Source organism: Aptenodytes patagonicus, chromosome 2, assembly GCF_965638725.1.
Source record: "Aptenodytes patagonicus chromosome 2, bAptPat1.pri.cur, whole genome shotgun sequence".
Taxonomy (NCBI): domain Eukaryota; kingdom Metazoa; phylum Chordata; class Aves; order Sphenisciformes; family Spheniscidae; genus Aptenodytes; species Aptenodytes patagonicus.
The window spans coordinates 47,209,581-47,229,406 of record NC_134950.1 but is presented as its reverse complement, the minus strand read 5'-3'; the positions used below and the strand labels follow the sequence as shown (position 1 = coordinate 47,229,406).

The 19,826-nt window shown below is 40.2% G+C and overlaps 4 non-coding genes across 4 annotated transcripts; 1 reads left to right on the top strand and 3 right to left on the bottom strand.

Annotated features, from left to right (window-relative positions):
• Positions 1-4,776: 4,776 nt before the first annotated feature.
• TRNAA-AGC (transfer RNA alanine (anticodon AGC)) lies at positions 4,777-4,849 on the bottom strand. The gene has a single exon. It is a non-coding gene; the product is annotated as a tRNA-Ala (tRNA).
• Positions 4,850-5,371: 522 nt separating this feature from the next.
• TRNAA-AGC (transfer RNA alanine (anticodon AGC)) lies at positions 5,372-5,444 on the bottom strand. Its single transcript has one exon. It is a non-coding gene; the product is annotated as a tRNA-Ala (tRNA).
• A 2,236-nt stretch (positions 5,445-7,680) lies between these two features.
• On the top strand, positions 7,681-7,753 carry TRNAA-AGC (transfer RNA alanine (anticodon AGC)). The gene has a single exon. It is a non-coding gene; the product is annotated as a tRNA-Ala (tRNA).
• A 922-nt stretch (positions 7,754-8,675) lies between these two features.
• On the bottom strand, positions 8,676-8,748 carry TRNAA-AGC (transfer RNA alanine (anticodon AGC)). Its single transcript has one exon. It is a non-coding gene; the product is annotated as a tRNA-Ala (tRNA).
• Between the last annotated feature and the right edge of the window lie 11,078 nt (positions 8,749-19,826).

The window sequence follows — 19,826 nt, the reverse complement described above, 5'->3', positions numbered from 1 at the left end:
TATCTTGTCTAACACTATAAAGAGAAGCTGATGATGAAGTGAAATAGAATGGTGCTCTTCTGTTTTCATAGCACAGAATGCAATCACTGGTTACTCGGGGTGGGTGGGGAACCAGTGCAAGACACACCAAAAAATGTCATTTGCTACCACTATTATTGGTTTTAAAGCTGGTATGTCATTTCTCTGCAAGCACAGATGTGATTGGAAAAGTGACTCAATCCTAGTCACACCCAGTTTTGTTAGGTGCTTCAGTAGGAACAGATGTAAACTCTTAAGTGAGAAACTTCTGTCAAGATTATCCCCTGACCAATGTAACTGAGATAATGTACTCCTTAAGACTATGTTCTAGTTGGCCTCATCAAACTTCAGTCTCATTTTTGGCATTCACTCTGGAATTGCAGTTTTATCTTCCTAGAAGGCCCTAGGACTTCCAGGATTATCTCAGGAAAAGAAGAAAGTGTACTGAAGACTGCATGTCAAATAGCTGGTCAGGGAAGTGATTCTATCCCACTTTTGCAGTGTATTTATCTAATTTCATAATTAGAGCTGCTATGTAATTTGCTGTCTGGATACAGCAATATGGACTGAAGAAAGTAAGCATTTTGCATTTTTTTCTGAGTTGGCAAGACCACATGTCGTCTTGTAAAAATACATGCATAGTTTACTTAAAAAGCATAGGGCTCATCATCTGTGAGGTAAACTGACAGTCAATATGGAAGCTGTCATCCAATTCTCAATTTGCATGGCCACCTTACAATAATGTTTATAGACAGCCTGGCACCAGCTTGTATTATTTAATGCTCAAAACCAAAAAACTAGTTAATTGTGGGTTGTAATGTTTCGAGAGTACAGTTTGTCTATACAATAAGCACAGCCAGACTCCCCTTGTGACTGGCATCTCTGGACTCCAAATTGATAAGGAAAACAAGAGCGTTGTATTTGCTACTATGAAAAATATTTTAGAAGTCTCAAAATCTGAGCAGAAGACCTACTAATTATATTTATATAGTTACTACATAATTACTTTGTAGATCCTTAAAGCATTCTCTCTCATTGCTCTATATTTTGATTGCAGAGAAAATATTCACTTGGTTTGTTCAGTGACTCCTGATCATGTCCCACCTCTCAACTGGATAGGGTAGGAGTAGGTTTGGATTGCTTTTGCCTAAATTTGAGCCCCTTTTCTAATGAAGCATAGAGTTTCCAATTCTCATGTTTTGTGAGTGGAAATCTTATCAGGGAACCACTGTAATGCCTGCATAATTTGTTTTGAAGATCTTGCTACATCTTCAGGTTAAATTGTTTCACTTATAAATGTGATTAAAAACCCCACATATTTTTTATGTGGTTTTGTGGTCCAACTATCTCTTAACCGTTATCATACAAATTGTTTTTTCTAGTATGAAGCAGGCTTTTACTAGTGCAACTTACTGACCAACTTGGATCAAATTTGCTATGCATCTAGTTAAGACTCCTTTGTTAGCCTTGACCAAACATCAAATGCTTCAGACAAAATACAAGAAAAATCATAAGAAGGTTTTCTCTAGTAATGAAAACCTTTCCTAGCTCTGAAGCAAGAGCAATATAGTCTTTCCTAGCCTTTTTTATTGAAAACTACTAGGTACAATAATATCTAGACTCTTAAAAATACAAATAACTAGGTGTAGGAAAGCTACTAAACTTTCTTATGTGGAACATATATCTGAGAGTATCTATCTCTGATGACCTCTAAAAGAAATGTTAGGAAGTAGAAGAGCTTTTCACCCTTCCTCCATTTTAAGAGGTTAACTTTATTACAGTCCTGGTGCAAGTTTTTTTGTGACTCGTGAACTGTTACCTGTCTAACTCTTAGAGATACTAAAAAGCTTAAAACATTCATCATCGATAGTTCTGAACACCTCAGACACAAAAAAAAAAAAAAAAAAAGAAAAAGAAAAAAGCTGATAAAGTGGCTGTTCTTAGAATTGTTTTTTCTTGTCATGGTCTTTCATACTGCCTAATGCTGTAGTACGCAGGCGTCATTTCCTTCCCTCATCCCCAAAAGAAGTAACCACAACAGACCCCTCAGAGTTTGGCATTTCTCACCCAATGAAGAAATGGTTGGCACAAGCTTACTGCGTTGGGAAGATTTACTTCCTGGTTCTAGTTCTTAGTCAGGAGCACTTTCCAGTTGCCAATCTTTTCCAGCAGCACCAGATCCAGACTTGAGCCAGGAGAACGCAAATGCAATTTCAGAACATAACTGCACATTACTACATCCAGAATTTAAAGCCAGAGAGAATTAAAAGAGAATTGAGCCCAAGTATCCAGGCACATAACGTCGATCGAATGCGCTGAGCTTCCAACCTTCAACAATATAGTAAGGCTAGGCTGGCTACCTGCATTGGTATTTATAACCTTATCTCAGTTTTAGTGACATAGTATGTTACGTTTGCTTTTCAATACATGTACATGTGGGTGGGGAGATGAAGAAAGGGGAGGCACCCCCATCATCCAGCTAATTCTTAGCCCATCTTTCAGTATGCAAAGAACAGCCATTAAGCTCTTAACTTTGTACTCAGTAACAATGAAGCTCTAAAGACATTATACAGGCAGATTTTTTTTTCATTAATTGGGCATCTCCTTACAGTATCTTTCTAGGTAGTCTTGGCAACATCTGCTTAGTTGACAGTTCCACTCATGTTCCATCACTCTGTAATAGCTACGTACCAGGATTGCACAGTTCCCGTCACTTTTAAAAAATAATTGCCTCTGTGACCCTTATTAGAAGGGTCTCTCATGGAAGCGACATAATATATAAACACTCTAACCAAACTGAAATCAATATAAACAAATGAGTACAAAGTAAGCATCATTATGGGCCTGATCCAGCTTCTCAGCAATACAGGGGCTAGCTGTAGAAATCCATCTAAATAATTCCTTATTGTTCTCAGCTTCCTCTCAATAATTGAAAAGAGCAGCCCCAGGCTGATCAGGAAGCTAAAACAAGCTTAACACTTTTAATGGCAAATGTGGGAATGACCCCAATAGGTACGCTATTTCCCCTGGGATAAACAATAATGCTCCCAACTATCTGGTACTGGTGATTTTTTTATAGCAAAATACAATGCTATGTAGAGCTCCCTCAGCTGTACAAAGCAGCACAATTGCTTTATATGGTCTAGTTTATCTAAGTGCAACAAGCAGGTTAGAATCCTTGCATAACCCTTTTGGCAAAAATTGAAGATGGATATTACTGAGAAATATTCCAAACTGTGTACTCTGCCTTCACTTCCTGAAGAGTAAGAGGGGAAAAAAAAAAAAAATCAATCTATTCACTTACTTGAAGAGATCTTGGAATACTCAGTGGTCATCCTAAAAGAAGGAAAAGTATTCTTTCACTGAAAAGACTCATCATTAGATATTCCCGGGAGACAGACGTGTAAGTTATCTTTGTCCATGCTTCTTAGAACAGTTGATGAGATAACAAATCACACATCAAAGACAACGATCAGGTATCATTTTTATGAGGCAGGTTTAGTAAAGGATGTTGGTGGGACAAGAACCCAGTGCCAACACAGTGTGCACTGAGAACAACCCTGCTGAAAACAAGTGTGTACACAGTAGGTATAAAGCACCTCCCAGATTGTTGTCAGAAGGATGGCATTTAGTATGACCATTCTAGGCAGCTTCTCTCTACTAACCCCATTGAAAGTAGTCACTAAGACTGGTACAAACTTTTTTAGGTATGCCCAAGAGTTCAAGGGGAAGGTTAAGTTTTCAGCCTCCAAAGTAGAAGGAGACACACCAAGAAGTGGAATAATACCGGGGTTTTGCTAGTTCCATGCACATTTTCTTCCTCAGCCATGAACAGACAGAAGATGTGAGGAAATCAGTAGGCCTTTTTACACACTGTAAGGTGCTTAGTTAACACACAAAGACACAGCAGATTTAGCAGCACCCGTCACTAAGATCTAAAAAGCTGCACTTGCTGTGCAGCTGCTTCTAGAAGGGCTAGGGGGAAGTGCACCATAAAGAAACACACAACATCTGGAGAAGGATCAGAAGAAACTAACAAGGTGTTAGGGGAAGTCAGTGAATCAATTAGATCATCAAGGTTATCTCTGAAGCTCTAACACAAGTGTGGCAGGCATTAGCATCTTAAAAACAGCTCTGCGAAAACAGATAGGAGACAAGGCTAAGGAGCTCATTTGCAACCTGCACACAGGCCATACCTAAAGCTAAAAGACACAGCAGCTGTAGCATGCTTTCTAGGATACAGACTTGGGGGGAAAGAGGTGACAACTTTTACCCTTAAACTTGAATTGACCAAGCCAGCTCATACAACAGCTTCACAAAAACCATAAATGAAAAGAAGATCCTATACTTCTGGACAGGGACCAGAACGGGCAGTTGGGGAAGAACAAGCATTCCTAAACTGCTATTTTCCATTGTCTGATCAAACTATATCCTAGTTGGACAAGTGGAGAAAAGACATACTGATTCAGGTCTTTAACTGTCATTCATCCTTTATTTTTCATAAAGCCTGGAAAAACATCATATTGCAGAATTCTTTTTCTGCCAAATTTGACTGAAACTAGCCAGGAAGAGTAGACAGTTATGACAGAGGATTGACATATGCAGTTATATAAGCCTGATTTTGCGAGGGAGGGGAAGGCAGGCAGGCAATCAGTTTTGTCCCGACTAAAACAAAATTAACATTTTACCAAAGTAGTTACATATTTTGTTTTGGTAGTTTCTACTTCCAGGTATAACAATTCTAGTTTAACAAAACACTGGAGAATGCGGGCATCGATCCCGCTACCTCTCGCATGCTAAGCGAGCGCTCTACCATTTGAGCTAATTCCCCCTCCTCTTACTTCTAATAGGGATCACAAAACTCTGATCTTCAAGGTGGATTTAAAATCTGCAGTTCCATACATGTAATACAATTTTCTCTTCTTGCACTGGTCTATCTATTCACAAATGAAAACACATTCAACTGTGATTCCAAAACAGGTGTCATATAATAAAATTTTAATATTTCATTTAGCATTTCCAAATGAAGTAGTAAGAAACAAGACAAATCAGAAAAGACATATTTTCTAGGTGTATAAAATAAATTTTAAAAAGTTTCTTAGTTGCAATTCTTGAAAGGAAGTACTTTCCGGCATTTGGTTTTCTCCCCATAAAAGTCAGTTTCTATTTATTTCTTTTTAAATATGAGTAATTATTTTAATTTATTCTAGTCAAACATATGGCCACATTTAAGAAATGAACTATGTAAATCTAACAAATAAGAGCTTATTTCACTTCAAAATTCCAGTTCAATACATGCAAACTTCTTTTGTAGTTAACTGTTTTTTCTCCCACCACAAGCAAAATGTGATAGTGGAGAATGCGGGCATCGATCCCGCTACCTCTCGCATGCTAAGCGAGCGCTCTACCATTTGAGCTAATTCCCCCCACAGCACTCCAATTTATCCTGTAACCATAGATTTTAATAACCACAAATGCAAACTGCCTTCCTTTCACTGACTCTGCTCCTCTATCATGGGTAGTAACCCCAGGGCAGCTGTTCAGAACACTACTAGCATTTGACCTTGACCTTGTCTATTTTGCTGTCCAAGACGACAAACTCTCCGAGTAATGTGATAAGGCACTTCATGCTAACTTGCATGACAAACTCATGACCTGCAGCCTTTCGGTGCCACCCAACTCACACTACATTTATCCTTCTTTGAAGAGGGCTGCTGCTGCTTCTGTGTTGAGGGACGTCACATCACAAACAATGCAGTGGAGCAGCTTGAAGATAATACAAAATTCACATTTGCCCTGACGTCCCCTAAGAAGACCATCTTAGAAAGCAAAAGTCAAACCTGATTAAATTAGCTTATATCAGTTTACATTAGTGTTGCCAAAGAGATGCATTGAAGTGATGTGTTAAATGAAAATACATGGACACAAAGCCGTCACAGCTGAAATACCCTAGAGAAATGAAAAAAACGAATTAAGAAGGGCAGGTTATTTTCAGCCATGTAGGTAAGGAAGTTCTCCCAATAAAAGTGGAGAAATTAGAAAGTTTTACTCACCATCTTACATGGAAACTTAGCAATCACAACAAATTCAAGATCACAAAACAATGGGCTGTCGATTGTATGAAATACACATTTTAATCACTGAAAATAGTACTATTGCAGAGGTCTTTCCTCACCCTTATCTGACGTTAGCATCAAATAAACTGTTTTTCTGTCAGCTGAACTGTCCAAGCTTTAGGCCTTTTCAGTGGCAGCAGAGTGAGATTTGGGGGTGAAAAATAGGGAGAAGTAATCAGCCATTTTCATACTGACTCAGACTGCACAGGGTAGATAAAGAAAACTGTACCTAGAGCTGAACCTTGTGAAATAGGACATGGGAAGGACCCCAGCTGCAGACGTGCAGTGGGCCACCACTGCGCCTAAGATGTGTGCCTGCGAGAAGGCGTGAAACCGCTTTTGCGTATTTGTTTTTCCCCTCCAATTTACTCCAGTGAGGTAGATAAAGTCAGTTACAATATATTGCAAGAAATGGTAAGAATGAATCTTTCTTTATTGGTCTGCAGAGACTGAGGTAAGGCAGGCGAATATTTAAATTCTAGGAGAATATTTGCAGTGATACTGCAGTTTTAGTTGCACATCTTGGCCTGCAACTGGACTGTGCTAGACTTCAAGTACTACCTTACTTTAGACAAGTTGTAACTAGTTGATGCTTAATTTTGTAATTTATTTTCTTTTGACTAGATGCTGTCATCCAGTAAGTTAAATTAATTAGAGAAAAACACCAGCACATGTATTGTTGGATTACTGCACACGTTTTACTTTACTAGCAGAACTTACTTTTCTGCATTTAAACAGTGAGAAATCTTTCATTACAACGTTTTCATTGCCTTTGTTTTTTAATAGTATATTAGTGCAACCGCTCTCACTGTAAACTGCATTTTCGTTCTTTGAATCCAGAAAGCATTCCTTGATTTAATAACCTGCAAATAGAGCTTTGCCAATGTGCTTCTTACTGCAAAGTCAGTTAGTATAACTACACTGGAATTTTTATATTTCTGAAATGTTTTTAGTAACCCCATATATTTAAGATGCAATACTATTTTAACTGAATCATCAAAGTCAATACAAAAAGGTAGACATATCTAGAATATAACTTAGGAAGGTATAAATGAATACTTTCCCTCCACAAACTATGATAAACTTGAACTTTTAAACCATTATATTTATCATTTACATACAGCTAATTAGAAAATAAAGTTGGAAAAGAAAATAAAAAGACTTGAAAAACAAGGCGAAGAAAAATCTCATTGCCCTTCAGTGACTTCTAACAGTATACTTTATAGACTGCTAAGTCTTTTGGTATCTGCATTGTAAGAGAGGTAAAAAAATAGTTCTCTCTCATTCCTGAATAAACACTACAGGAGGCTTTGTTCAGGAAAGTAAGTATTGTTTTATCAAAGTAACATAGCAGAAAACGCACCAGTACTACTGCTTCTCATGTCAAGTGAATATTCTGACTTTTACGCTAACAGGCTTTCCACATAAATACAGTGACAATTCAGTGTTACTGAATAAGCAGACTGACTCAACAGAGTAATTGCGTGCTAAAGCAGCCAAGCTATGATTCAGCAGAAGTAAATCCGCCCTTCATGTTGTCAAGCAAGGGGAATTAGCTCAAATGGTAGAGCGCTCGCTTAGCATGCGAGAGGTAGCGGGATCGATGCCCGCATTCTCCAGTGTTTTGAGAGACTAAGTGTCCATGATAGCGTAAGATTTTCTTCCATAAATTGTTCAGGTTTGTGAAAGAAAATATATAGCTAGTAATATATACCGTTTCATACAGCAAATAAAACAGGAAAAAAATCTCAATTAGCAGACTACGCTTGTAAACTCTCTGAAAAATTACTTCTTCACAAAAGCATCTAATACTGATGTCATTCTGTAATACAGGAAATAAAAATCACTTCTGTCCCTTACAAGTCCATTGAATTTTAATGTGAGCATTTTTTTTAGTTTTTAATTATATGAAAAGTTAGTGAAATTTGTCTTTAAGAAGATGTAAAAGTATGTAGTTGTCTATATAATCATCAGCTTACCGTAGAATTACTGCTTCTCCAGCTACCTTGCACCTGTTGTAGCTAGGATGGGCATGACACACTTGTTCCTAACCCGAGTTTCAACTGACATTCAATCTCTCACAATTTCACTCAATTTCTTCCTCTACCCTATATAAGAAAATAATTTGCACTTTAAGAAAAATGCTCATCTTTGATCAACATTAACAACCTAAATCATTCATATTGTGCATGTGCTTCTTAAAATTGATTAATTTTAATCCTTACAAAACTGCTACAGAAAAATGAATCTAAATTTAAAAAAGCCCCACAACATAAAATAGTATATACAGGGCACTAAAATTGTATCACAGCCAAAAATCAGAAGAAACAGTGGTATCTGTCAGTGTGCTTTTGTTTCATTCTTTAAAACCCATCAACAGGAATTTCTTTCTTTTTTGTGCAGGCAGTTACCCTAATTTTAGACAAAACAGAAGTTTACAAGCTGTTCTTTTCCAAAACAGCAAAAAAATTACCACTGGTAACTGAAAAAATGAAGAATAGTTCACAGTGGCGATAAAAAGTAACACTTCCAAGTAGCAAATGGAGAATGCGGGCATCGATCCCGCTACCTCTCGCATGCTAAGCGAGCGCTCTACCATTTGAGCTAATTCCCCGTATGAAATATGTCCTGTGTTTACTGTCCCTTCCTACTTTCATGTTTCTCACCGACAATAACTTTCTCTAAATTACACTGAAATTTGATCTGCTGTCTCAAGTACAAACAAAACTTTCTACTAAAAACCGAATTGTTTTTCAACCCAAATATCACACTGGTAGCTGGGCAGTCAGAGCCGACTGCTCGAGTTCTAATCCCCTACCGAAGTTTGTGGTAGGCAATAACAGAATATAACTTTCCAGTGAAATGCAGAAACAATTAGGTCTTTCTTCAAGTACACTGCTTTTGACAGCCTTAGTGGGAATTCTGCCTAATATGAAATCTGGATTCCTTGATGTAACAGCATGTGTTTTATTCAGCTGAGCTGTATCTGGATAACAGAAGGTCTGTGTTTCCAAGCAACTGTAGATTTATGTTCGCACCAAACAATTATGACTGTTTAGAGAAATCTGGATATATTTAAAGATTCTGTTTTTCTAAAACAGATTTTTCCTACTTATAATCCCTAGATGGAAGAGAATCAGCTAAATGACTTTACCCATTTCCACATTTTACAATATAATAGATGTGACTGAATAGGTAGAGTTCTTCCAGTTCTTTCTCTTGTGGTAATGGGAGTTCTGGGCCTAAGTTATACAAAGGGACTGGCGGAAGTTACACAGTCGTACAAAGGGAACTGAGGGAACCGACGGATGAAGTTGCTAAGCCACTATCCATCGTATTTGAGAAGTCATGGCAGTCCAGTGAAGTTGCCACTGACTGGAAAAGGGGAAACATAACCCCCATTTTTAAAGAGGGAAAAAAGGAAGACCTGGGGAACTACAGGCCAGTCAGTCTCGTCTCTGTGCCTGGGACAGATCATGGAACAGATCCTCCTGGAAGCTATGCTAAGGCACATGGAGGACAGGGAGGTGATTCGAGAACACCCAGCATGGCTTCACCAAGGGCAAGTCCTGCCTGACTAACCTAGTGGCCTTCTCTGATGGAGTGACTACATCAGTGGACACGGGAAGGGCTACAGATGTCGTCTGTCTGGACCTCTGTAAGGCCTCTGACACGGTCCCCCACAACAGCCTTCTCTCTAAACTAGAGAGGTATGGATTTGATGGGTGGACTGCCCGGTGGGTGAGGAATTGGTCGGATGGTCGCATCCAGAGGGTAGTGGTCAACGGCACAATGTCCAGATGGAGACTGGTGACGAGTGGCCTCCCGCAGGGGTCCGTATTGGGACCGGTACTGTTTAATATCTTCATCAATGACATAGACAGTGGGATCGAGTGCACCCTCAGCAAGTTTGCAGATGACACCAAGCTGAGCGGTGCGGTCGACAGGCCAGAGGGACGGGATGCCATCCAGAGGGACCTGGACAAGCTCAAGAAGTGGGCCAATGTGAACCTCATGAGGTTCAACAAGGCCAAGTGCAAGGGTCCTGCACCTGGGTCAGGGCAGCCCCCAGTATCAATACAGGCTGGGGGATGAAGGGATTGAGAGCAGCCCTGACGAGAAGGACTTGGGGGTACTGGTGGGTGGAAAGCTGGACATGAGCCAGCAATGTGCGCTCGCAGCCCAGAAGGCCAATCGTGTCCTGGGCTGCATCAAAAGAAGCGTGGCCAGCAGGTCGAGGGAGGGGATTCTGCCCCTCTACTCTGCTCTGGTGAGACCCCACCTGGAGTACTGCATCCAGCTCTGGAGCCCTCAGCATAAGAAAGGCACGGACTTGTTGGAGCGGGTCCAGAAGAGGGTACACGAAAATGATCAGGGGGATGGAACACCTCTCCTGTGAAGAAAGGCTGAGAGAGTTGGGGTCGTTCAGCCTAGAGAAGAGAAGGCTCCGGGTAGACCTTATTGCAGCCTATCAGTACTTAAAGGGGGCTTATAAAAAAGATGGCAGCAAACTCTTTAGCAGGGCCTATTGCGACAGGACAAGGGGGAATGGCTTTAAACTAAATGAGGGTACATTCAGACTAGATAGAAAGAAGAAATTTTTTACGCTGAGGGTGGTGAAGCACTGGCACAGGTTGCCCAGAGAGGTGGTGGATGCCCCATCCCTGGAAACATTCCAGGTCAGGTTGGACGGGGCTCTGAGCAACCTGATCTAGTTGAAGGTGTCCCTGCCCATGGCAGGGGGGTTGGACTAGATGACCTTTAGAGGTCCCTTCCAACCCAAACTATTCTAAGAGTCTATAAAGGGAAAAAAAACCCAAACACCCAGGCAAATGGAACAATGGGAAACAAAGTAATAGTTCACATTATCTATCTATATCTCTCAGAAATTTTTAAGGTGTGACTGTATCACCAGACGCACACACTCACACATACATATAAAAAGCAAGAATACATAATTAAAATGTAAAAAAAAAAATCATGGCTATAATGAAACAGCAGTGAAAATTCTGTTCAGTGGTTTGGTTTCAGCTCTGCAAGATCAGAGTCTGAAAACACAAAGAAAGTAGGGTCTCCAATGTTTCCTATTATTTGAAGTTACGTACTAGAGTCTTCTCCCTTTGAAAGTGGCATTTAGAGAAAAAAAAAGTAACTCTTTATGATTTCACACTATCATAAAATAGAAATAAAGCAAGCAAGAGATCTACTTTGCTAGAACTAGAACATGCAGATTTGTTGACCTAATGTGACTGACATACCACAACAATCAAGTATCAACACGCTTCATGTGTTTCAGTTTCTTACTTCCTCAATCTCTATATATTGTCATTTAACTTGGAGGATCAAAGCCATATTCAGCCATATTTAGATTTGTGCAAATAGCTGCTGATTCAGAGTGCTGGAAATGATCATAATTTGTGTGTGTTATTAATCAGTGGTCAGCTAACTGTTCATTAGTCAGAAAATAATGCTGAAACGGATAAAAAGAAGAAATAGCAGGCAGTAATGGAAAGACACGCAACTGACTGTTAAAACCCTAAGAAAAGGAACCTTGGGGAATCATGTTTCTTTTCGCTGTAAAAAGAGGAAGGGGAATTTGAGCAAACCCTTCAGAAATCTTGTAATAGTCTGGGACTTTCTTTTGCTTTGATTCTGGAAAAAAAAGCAAGAGCGAATTGTGAACTTTAATATTGTAAATGTAGTACATCTTTGCCTTTCTGGAAAAAAAGAGTATCTGAAATTAAATTAATTAACTAACTTCAAAAACAACTCTCTTGCAGTTTCTTTCTTGATTTGCCTGAGATCCTTTAAGACACATGAATCACACTGACACATCTTTCAATTCCCTCCTCTCCAAGGACTCAGTGATTTCAGGAAGTACAATAACCAAATTCAAGTCTTTGCAGGACATCTAGGTTAATACCTGAATAATATATTTGATTTTTTATAACTGGGATTATATTTGTGTCCATGAAATAAACCAGAGCATCAAATTTTAGAAGATTTTGCTGAGCCAGGTATTTAAAAAATACATGCTAAGTCATCCTCTGTATATACAGTTCTTGGCATGCCACAAATAATTCAACAAGAATCCCTGTGGAAGTCCTCTGCAGTCAACAACTCAGTACTTAGCCGTAACCAAAAGTTACAGATTCAGAGACAGTGGATGTTTATTAGACAGTATCAAATCCCTCAAAGTCAACCTATATGTAATCATGCTTTAAAAATATTTGACCATCCTAACTTTAACACGGAAACAACTAGTTGTATGGCATTTTCTCCAGAATCTCTCACCTGTTCAACCCTGAGAATTAAGCTTCTTGCCATTCTGCTCTTCCAACTTAGATCTGACTTTCAAATGCATTACTCATACTTTTTTTTCTTTTTTTGGCTCTGGAAGATCCCAGAGAGCATGGTATTGTGGCATTAGGACTAGCAGAATCTCAAAAAGGGAGGAAAAAAAGGTGTTAGCAGAAAAAGATTTAAAGCAGAACATCTCAAGTTTACATTTGTACATGTATGAATAGTTTTACTACTGTAGAAAGTTCTAACTGTAGAAAGGATGAGGATACTCTGTGAAGATACTTGTGGCTTTCTAATGCAGCACCACTCTCACTACTTTTCTTGCAAGTTTCATTCACAGCATAAGACAATTTCTGAATGACTGTGCTTTTTTCTAAACCTTTGGCTTTCTTGTCCATGCAACCTACATGATCCTTTAGCAACACAAGTCCCTTCCTTCTTCTTTTTCCTTTGCCTGTCATGGTATCTGTAATTTCTGAACACCATGTGCATAGAAATCTTAAGCGTTGACAACAGATTTTAGGAACCTCACAGCACAATGTCGCTCAGAATATGCAGTGCTTCAAAAGACAGCACAGAAAAACTCTGAACAACTTAACTAAGGGAAGCCCAACTAGGCCTGCAGTTGCAAATTCACTTTTAAGATAAAACAATAGCAGCAGTTTAAGAGAAATCCAGCTTTTTTTTAATCCAAAGGTACTCTGGTAATATCATTGTTTTAGGAATAGTAAAACAATTATCATAACAAAAGGAATAGAGAACAGAATCTTCTAGAGATGGTAGGAGAACCAAAGAGGTGAAGAAGAAACAAGACACTAATTATCATTGACCAGAGAAGAGAGACAATTCAGAAGCTAGCACTCCCGTCAGTTATAAATCACTAACGCTAACCTCACTTTCTGAAATTCTCAAATGCTGCTGCAGCATCCAAGATGCCAATTCTCTCACTACGTGATGAGGGCCACTGGTCTAACCCCAAATTCCCATACCAAAAGTCCTGTACACACTCTCCCATTAACAAACTCCACTTTCTTGTTACATGCTCCCTCACTCTGAAACAGCTGGCTTTGGGAAAAAATGTTTCTCCCTCATGTATTAAAACCTAATAAATGTGGAAAGAAGCATCTGAAATTAATTTGCAGAAGATAATTAAGTTCTTACAGCTGGAATTATTCTGCAGATACCATAGACAGATACCAACCGAAAAAGAACCCAACAAAAAAAAAAACCTAGAAAGATTTGCTACTTCTAGTAATATTTGCCACTGCTTCCTTGTTTGAGGAAAATCGGTACAGTCCATCTGGGAGGTAATGTATCAGTACAAAATGCTGTAATATTGATCAAAGAATCAATGTTGGAAGCAGCTTAGCCAGGCAACCTAAGTAACTTCAGTTAGCATTAGCAGCCACAACAGAAGCTTGCAAGCGCCCAAATAATTCATATTAAATGTGCTGCTTTTGTAAGAAGTACAAAATTGTAATATTCTTTTTGTGTATTTACCAGATTGGCATTGAAGTTAACCTAGTGCTAAGGAGGCAGTAAGCTCAGATCTCAGCTCAGACAGAGATCAGACTATCCTTTTATGCTACTCTTTGGGATCTCTATCTGGACTATCATGATTTCAACCCATAAAATCCCAAACTTGAGAGGAAAGTTGAAGTACTGAGCAAGATATCTGAGTTATCATTCTCTTTCTTTAAAAGCATCAATGGGTTTTAAACTTCTGTCCAGATAATCATAAGGCCTCCAGATTGGCAAAGATTTCATTCTGTTTCCAGATGGAGAAACAGCAAGTCATGTATTAATACGATTATGCATTTTGGTTTCTTTTTTTAGGAAAATGGCTATATTCACATCACAACTTCCTTCTCTGATTTTTTTGGAAGACCTGACATCTCTACTAACTTCATGAGGGTTTCAAAAAAGTTTCAACATCATAGGGCTCATGTACAATGCCCTCCTTGAACTAAGATGGCAATATAGAAAAACCAATCATTTTACACACCATCCAGCTTCAGATACCCCTTTCAAACAAACTGTTTAATAGTAGTCAAAAAAGGTTGTTACAAAAGCAGTGAGATTGACTAAGCCTGAATCCACATGGATTTTCAACCTTTGTCTTCTAAATCACCACTGTAACAATCCAAATTTTCTCCACATTCCCTATAAAGCCAGAAAGGAGAGAATGTTTGCTGGTTATGCCTTGAGCTCTGCGCAGGCCACCTGACTAATCAGCCATCACTAAACAGCACATACAGTATTTTCTTCATGTTCCTTTAGAGGCTCTGCAGAGCCATCAATTTCCACAAAACATTGGACAATTTATTTATCTTTCAGATTTTTAGCCATCTTTCACTTTTGGTGACAAAGATTTTCCTAGTTTAGAAGAAGACTGACGAAGATTAAGATTCCTACATCCTGTGGATTTTACTAAGGAATAAAACTATCCACTCACTAAATGAGAATTTCTCCAGAATAATAAAGTAGTTTTAAGAACAATAACCTTGTCCAAACAAACAAAACAGAAAAAGACCCGAGGAACTGGTTGTATAGCATGATCTGAAAAATATGTTTGGCTGCAATGTTCAAAGATTAGAGGTTTAAGGTACAGCGAACTCGCTGAAATTCAGTGTATGCTTAGCATGTGATTACTTAGGTCCATATGAAAATCTGAGAGCTTGTCTTTTTTAAATTTATACACCACCATACTATACAGTCATTTTAGAATTAGAACAGGGAAACCAGACCTATCAGCAGAACAGCTGCATTTACTGATGAAGCTACCTGCTTACAGTGTACTTAAAACACAGGTATAGCACAAAAACATCACAACCAAGCTGAATTAAAAACACAGAAAGTTTAAGTTAGCACCCACTTCAACAAGTTCTTCAACCCATACTATCCTCCAATTTGATTCTTCCACTTCTTTCTTGGGCTCGATACACTCTGAGTTAACTCTGGCTGAACAGCATCAGAAGAGAAAGAAAACAACAGCTGTTAAATTTTTACTAATACAATGTAAGGCTGGCATTATAGCAGGTGTCGAGAGCGATCGAAGGAGAGCTGGAGCCTGAGTCATGGTAGCGCAGTACAGTAGTAGGAAGTGCCCCAGAGTAACCCACAAAACCACCCCCTCACCTGAGAAACAGCACCACCCCGCTACACGTCCTCCTTCAAGCAAGCACCCCCATGACCTCAACCCTAGATTTCGTGAGACCCACTGTCGTGGTTTAATCTCAGTCGGCAACTGAGCACCACGCAGCCGCTCGCTCACTCCCCCCCACCCGGTGGGATGGGGGAGAGAATTGGAAGAGCACAAGTGAGAAAAACTCGTGGGTTGAGATAAAAACAGTTTAATAATTGAAATAAAATGATAAGAATAATATGATAATAATAATACGCAAAGCAAGTGATGCACAGTGCAATTGCTCACCACCCACCGACCGATGCCCAGCCAGTCCCCGAGCAGTGGCCTCCCCAGCCAGCTTTCCCCAGTTTATGTACTGAGCATGACGTCACATGGTATGGAATGTCCCTTGGGCCAGTTTGGGTCAGCTGTCCTGGCTGTGCCCCCTCCCAGCTTCTTGTGCACCTCCAGCCTTCTCAGTCAGTAGAGCATGGGAAGCTGAAAAGTCCTTGGCTAGTGTAAGCATTACCTAGCAACAACTAAAACATCGGTGCGTTATCAACTTTGTTCTCATCCTAAATCCAAAACACTGTACCAGCTACTAGAAAGGAAATTAACTCTATCCCTGCCGAAACCAGGACACCCACTAAGACAACCATCACGACCAGAAAACCCCTGAGTAAAAGGCTGCAAACAAACCTCCTCCGCCAGCTTTGTCTTTCGATGGTCTCAGCCCGGACTCGCCCAGGTTGCAACAACCTCCACTCAGCTCTCCTCCCCCCCAGCCCGGCCCGCAGGTTCCCGCCTTCCCGTCCCCTCAGGGCCTGGCCTTCACGCTGCGCTTCCCGGCACCGAGCGCGGCCCGCCCAGTGCTAGAACCTTCTGCGGCGGCGCGTGCGTCCGCTCCCTCCCCCTCTCCCGCCGGCCGCGCTCACCTCCTGGGCGGCTGCCCCCCTCTTTTTTTTCTTTAAAAAGCGGCGAAGAGGCTGTGCTTGGAGGTTTGCTGTCGTGTGAATAGTGAAGTGCTGTAGCTCGGTCCCCTCCTGGTCCTTGAGGCTGTTGTTCAGAGGACGGGTAAGTCTTCAAAGGAAAAGCCTCGCCCGTGTGGTGAGCCTGCCTGGTGGCCGGCTCTGGTGTTCCCTCCTGAGCCACCCGGTGCTAAAATTACCTTCTGTATCATCGAGGGGAGAAGGCAATGTTGGAAAGAGTGGATTTCGTCCGAGACTTCCCAAATGCAATGGCTGTAAGTAACAGGAATAACAGCTGAGTGTGTATACCTTTAAATCTAATTTTTTTTTCAGACTGTAAATTCATAATTAGGTTTATGCTCATGCATTATCCTAGGCATGGCTTTGAGGGTGGAGGTTGGAAAAAGTAATTAAAGATACGTATATCGGTCTGTGTTTAAGGAGGGCAAAATTCTTATCTTACAACCACGTTCCTGGTAGTTTTTAGCATTTGAGAGCATGACTTTTAAATAACTTGGATATATATCTTTCTCTGTTACTTTCCTTTTTTTTCTTAAAGAGATTATAAAACTTAAGGCACATTTGCAACTGTAAAAGCTTCTCCTGTCTTAGAAAAAAAAAACAACTTGGCCTCTGATACCAAACACCAGATTAAATGCTAGCAAGAAAAGGCAGTTCCACTGGAAGATGGGAACACCCACCTTTCATTTAGCCTGCTAGCAGGCTTGGTGAAATTGTGTAGGCTAAGCTGCTCTAGCTTGCACCCTTCTTCCTCAGTTCTTTGGAGTCTCTGAAGTTTTGGCAATAACCTATCTCCTGTGCATTTGTAACCTTGTTATCTTTGCGTGTTGCTAGATATTTTTCCTGAAAAAAAAGTAAAAGAAGGAAAAACAGGAATTCAAAAATTTCTTTCAGCAAGAGCTGAGCTACTTTTCTGATGGCAAAAGCCTTTCTGTAGCTCAAGAGTGCTCCTTTTGGTAAATGTTGGTAGTAAAATTACAGCTACTTCAACACTTCTCAAATGAATAAAAGGTTATGGGGGAAAAAAAAGTTAATGGTATTAGACAACCTGAAACAAGATCAATGCAGACTTTGAATTGTTTACCAGTCATTTAAGATTATAGCAGCATTTGAATTGATAGTAGCCATCCCTAAACAACTTTCTGTCAGGAAAGCTTTATCTTTTCTGAAGATAAAAAAAAAATCACCTTATTTTTGTCTTTAAAATCCCTTTATTTTAGAATAACAATACCCAACCAGGAAGTTACTCAGGAATGCCTGGTCTAAATATGCTCTTTGTCATCGCTGCTAAAAATGATTGACCTTTACTGTGGAATAATTAGTGTTGGTTAGCTACCTCACTCTAAATTCCTATAGATGATCAAGTAAGGTGCTATTAGGCCCAGATGAGAGGCTAAAAGTGGTTGATTCTGCATAAATAAGATCACATTAAAAAAAAAGTGCCTTCAGTTGGATTTTGTATCACAGTTTCTACTACAAATGAAATGCTTGTGATACAAAAGGTTCCCCAAGTGAGAAATATGGTTGCAGCTTTTGTAGCTTTCCTCGTAATTTTCCAAAGACTTCACTTCTGGGTTGAATTTTTTCATTTAAGTCTGATTTGACAGTTATGTGCAGCTGACAATGCCTTCCAAGGGTCTCCTTAAGCTTTGTTACCAGTAGTTGATCAATTGTTTTAATTAACTTTCAGAAAGAACAAGGAGTTTTTGAGACATTGAAAGCTATAACGTTTTCCACCTAGTGTTTTCAACACAGAAAACATGCTGAAGCATCTGTGCCTGTTCTAGCAGCTGCTGTAGAAAAATGAATTATTTGTATGGCAAAGACATGTCTCCTTACTTCACAAGTGTTACAAATACATCAATTTCATGCTCTTTTTAATCTTTAAAACATTCTACAAACATTAAAAAACTATACACGCTCACTCCGCCCCAAAAATATTTCATGTTTTTAACTCTGGCAGGACTAGCTTTAGTATTAAAAAAAGCATCTAATACAGCATAAACTTACAGATGCCCATAAATCCACAGCAGCTTTATTTCTGATTGTTACTCTCTTGCACCATTCATGCTCTTGGAGCTCATAACTCTGTTTTTTTCTGAATACCATTATTCTTTCCTCCCCTTCCTATTTTCTTGTGGTTGGCACTGTCAGGAGATCTGTATGAAATCAACGCTGAAGCTTGTCAAGCACCGAGTGAATACTGCCATGGAGAGTAAAGACAGTGGGCTACTTTCAGTTATTCCTACTTTGTGTTGCCACCTGCCAAAGAATCCAGCTCCAGGAACAACTAAATGCGTATGTACAGTAGCTCCAAGCCATCCGTCACATGTCAGGGCTAATGTACACAAACCAGCAGATTCAGGGTCACCAGAAGCTGGTAAGATGATGTGAGAACAAGCCAGGCCAGTTAGCCAACCAGTCAGGTGGCGATCTTGCCTCCACTGACACTCTGGTTTGATTTCCCCTTAGCCTGACTTGGACTTGATGGGTGAGTAACACCGCCCATTCTGCTGTGGAGTGAGAAATGCAGCTGAACTTGGCAAAGAGTCATTGTCTGGTGTAGTGCTGGCACAGCGCCGGAACAATCTACTCTGTAAATGAAGGTGTTTAAGCAACAGTCAGACTGTCACGTTGTGGTAGATTATGGGCTCTGTAATTTGGTTGTATGTGCAGGAGTACGTAGAGCTTATGGAGAAGAGCCAGAGTGCGCACTACCATGTCAGATCAGGCAGAGCTTGTGAACTCTTCTTGCTCTACAGAGAACCAGAGTCCCAATTCTCTTGCTGGGTCCATCACTTTATACATGGTAGCAAGCTTATGTTTCAAAGAGATACCTGAGAGACTTCTGTTGTTACAATAGCAAGTAGGGGGGAGATGTGAAGTGGAACTCAGCCTGGGTTTGGTTCAGCTCGAAAAAAACTGGGTTGATTAACTACATACATGTGCAAGTTGTTACAAACTCCTTCACATGATGGTTGAGCTCAGGTTTGAGGCTGTCTGCCGAGAGCTCTCCAACCCCTCTCCCGACTCCCTGATCATGCCCCTCCTTTCACCTGTGCTTCAGGTTGCGTGCTGGGTTCAGGGAAGGAAGCAGCAGCGAGGAGGCAGGGGGAAGGAGGGGTTGGAAGAGAGGGGGACGGATGGCAGGGGGATTCGGGAATACCGAGGACAAGGGTTTGTGGAAGGGGAGAGGGCTGTTCCGAGGAACCGGGGAAGCAAATGCAGGCCTAGAGTGGCAGATGAGGCCCTGGGAGCGGTCTGTGACGGAGC